Here is a 3,862-nt window from a genome sequence, read left to right as displayed (position 1 = left end):
CTTCTTTGTTACTTCTTCAAAAAAAAACCTCAAGTTAAAAATCACACAACACCAGGTTATAGTCCAACAGGTTGAATTGGAAGCACAGCAGCTTTTGGAGCGACACTCCTTCATCAGGTGATTGTGGAGGGCTCAATCCTAACAGAATTTATAGCAAAGATTTACAGTGTGATGTAACTGAAATTATACATTGAAAAATTGATGATAGCTAGACAATATGTTGAAGGTGTTGGCCCCCTGTGTTCTCTGTCTATGACCTGATGTTTAGATTGAGTCTAATCTAAAAAGTGAGATAATGGAGTTCTACATGAATGCATGCAGTTTTTGAGCAAAGTACAATGTAACCCTAAAAGTACAAGTTCACCTCACATTTACTTGCAGAGTTACATTGTACTTTGCTCAAAAACTATGTGCATTCATGTAGAACTCCATTATCTCACTTTTTAGATTAGAATCAATCTAAACATCAAGTCATAGACAGAGAACACAGGGGGCCAACACCTTCAACATATTGTCTAGCTATCACCATTGTTAACAGCTAACCTGAGAATGCAACTTTTCAAAAAAAAAGGGTTTTGTGATTTACACATGAAAGAAGTGAAACTATCACTGTATTCTAACAGATGAAAAATTTAACAGAATCAATTTTTCAATGCATAATTTCAGTTATATCACACTGCAAATTTTTGCTATAAATTATGTTAGGATTGAGCCCTCCACTGCCACCTGATGAAGGAGCCTCACTCCGAAAGCTAGTGTGCTTCCAATTAAACCTGTTGGACTATAACCTGGTGTTGTGTGATTTTTAACTTTGTACACCCCAGTCCAACACCGGCATCTCCAAATCAATCAAGTTAATGAGACACTATTTCCCATGCACAAATTCATGTTGACTATCCCTAATCACACCTTTCCAAATGCATGTAAATCCTATTCCTCAGGATTCCCTCCAACAACTTGCCCACCACCGACATCAGGCTCACCGGCCTATAGTTTCCCTGGCTTTTCCTTATCACCTTTCTTTACATGTTAACCAACCTCCAGTCTTCCAGCACCTCGCCTGTGGCTATCGACGATACAAATATTTCAGAAAGGGGCCAGCAATCACTTCCCTAGCTTACCACAGAGTTCAGGATACACCTGATCAAGTCCTGGGGAATTATCCACCTTTATAAGTTTTATGACATCCAACACCACTTCCTCTGCAATATGGACATTTTTCAAGATGTTGCTATTTCCCCAAGTTCTCTATCTTCCAGTAAATACTGATGCAAAATACTTGTTTAGTATCTCACCTATCTCCAACTGTTCCACACATAGGTAGCCTTGTTGAGCCCTATTCTCTCCCTAGTCACTAATTTGTCCTTAACGTATTTGTAGCATCCCTTTAGTTTCTCCTTAACTCTTATTTGCCAAAGCTATCTCCTAATTTCACTATTATACCTCTACTGACTTTATACTTGATCCTTGCTGTGTATATAAGCATTTTGTTGCTTCTTTTTCTTGAGCAGAGACTCAATTTCTCTCGTCATCCAGCACTCCCTACACCTACCAGCCTTGCCTTTTACACTAACAGGAGCATACTGTCTCTGCGCTCACGTTACCTCATTTTTGAAGACTTCCAATTTTCCAACCACCCCTTTACCTGTGAACATCTGCCCCTAATTAATTTTTGAAATTTCTTGCCTAATACCGTCAAAATTGGCCTTCCTCCAATTCAGAAATTTGACTTCCAGATCCAACCTATCCTTTTCCAACACTATTTTAAAAGCTATTAGAGTTACGGACGTGTTCTCAGAAAAGACTTTATTGTGCAGTTGAAACATTCCCCACCCTGGGCCAGAAGCTATTTCTTACTTACAAACAGGAGTTTCCTAATATGTCCAAACCATTTGATATATACAGGGTGATGGCCGTTTCTGTGGTTTCAGTTATCCACAGTTTTTCATGGCCCAAACACATTACATGGAACATTTCAGAATGAGGGACTGGGGGCTGCCGGGAAGCTAAATTTCCCATTTAAATGACTGGGCTTGCTACTATCTGCAGTAGGTCTTGGATCTTAACCCCCTTGGGTAAATGAGGGCTACTATATATTCATACTCACATTACTAGAACCAAATTGTGAGGGGCCTGTTTACCACTTCTTGTCCTTATAACTCATTTGTAAATCTCCTTTGCACACCCTCCTGCTTCCAGTAATGAGGTGACCAGAACTGAATGCAGTTATCAAGTAATGGCTGAAATAATGATTTATAGAACCAAGCATAACACCCTACTCTTGTGTAAACTCATTAGTATGCAATAGTACATAAGATGTTAAGGTATGTCAATAGGGGTGCAGTGGAGACTTCTTAAGATATAGAGGAAGTGACAGACCTTAACACGAATGCCCACATATTTCTGCCAGCAGTAGGACCATTAATGAGACCATTGATGAGCAGGACCACTTGCAAAATAAATATAATGGTGATAAGAGCAGGTGAGAGACTAGGAATGCTGCAGTGTGTAACTCACCTGACACCCCAGAGGCTATCCACCATCTACAAGGCACAAGTGAGGAGGGTGATGGAATACTCCCAACTTGCCTGAATGGCTGCAGTTCCAACAACACTTAAAAAGCTTGACACCATCCAAGACAAAGCAGCCCCCTTTTCAGGTATCGCATCCATATGACACGAAGATTGGTGGAGTAGCAGAAAACATAGGGGACTGTCAAAGAATACAGGAGAATATAGATAGACTGGAGAGAGTTGGGTGGAGAAGTGATAGATGGAGTTCAATCCAGGCAAATGTGAGGTGACACATTTTGGGAAGTCTAATTCTAGAGCGAATTATACAGTGAACGGAACAGCCTTGGGAAAAGTTGATGAGCAGAGAGATCTGGGAGTTCAGGTCCATTGTACCCTGAAGGTTGCTGCACAGGTGGATAGAGTAGTCAAGAAGGCACATAGTATGCTTACCTTCATTGGATGGAGTATTGAGTGTAAGAGCTGGCAGGTCATGTTAAAATTATATAAGATATTGGTTCAGCCGCATTTAGAATACGGTGTACAGTTCTGGTCGCCACATTACCAAAAGGATATGGATGCTTTGGAGAGAGTGCAGAGAGATGGTTTACAAGGATGTTGCCTGGCATGGAAGGTGCTAGCTATGAAGATAGGTTGAGGGTGGACCTGATTGAGGTCTGAAAAATCATGAAGGGTATAGACAGGATGGATAGAGACACGCTTTTTCCCAGGGTGAAGGATTCAATAGCGAGAGGTCACACTTTCAAGGTGAGAGGTGAAAAGTTTAAGGGGGATACATGCTGCAAGTACTCTACAGAGGGTGGTGGGCATCTGGAACGCGCTGCCAGCAGAGGTGGTAGAGGCAAGCACCGTAGATTCATTTAAGATGCGTCTGGACGCATGCATGAGCAAGTGGGGAGCAGAGGGATACAGATGCTTAGGAATTGGGTGATAGCTTTAGACTGTAGATTTGGATTGGCTCAGACTTTGAGGGCTGAAGGCTGTTCCTGGGCTGTAAATTTTCTTAGTTCTTTGTATCCACTCTTTCCCCACCGACGCTCAGTAGCAGCAGTGTGTACTATCTACAAGATGCCCTGCAGAAATTCACCAAAGATCCTCAGACAGCACCTTCCAAACCCACGACCATTTCCACCTAGAAGACCAAGGGCAGCAGATACATGGGAATGCCACCCCCTGCAGGTTCCCCTCCAAGCCACTCATCATCCTGACTTGGAAATATATCACCGTTCCTTCACTGTCACTGGGTCAGAATCCTGCAATTCGCTCTCTTAAGAGCATTGAGTCATCCTGCAACACATGGATTGCAGCAGTTCAAGGAGGCAGCTCACCCC

Source organism: Chiloscyllium punctatum, chromosome 1 (genome assembly GCF_047496795.1).
Source record: "Chiloscyllium punctatum isolate Juve2018m chromosome 1, sChiPun1.3, whole genome shotgun sequence".
Lineage (NCBI taxonomy): Eukaryota > Metazoa > Chordata > Chondrichthyes > Orectolobiformes > Hemiscylliidae > Chiloscyllium > Chiloscyllium punctatum.
The sequence above is the reverse complement of the archived record's forward strand: the minus strand, read 5'-3'. Positions refer to the sequence as shown.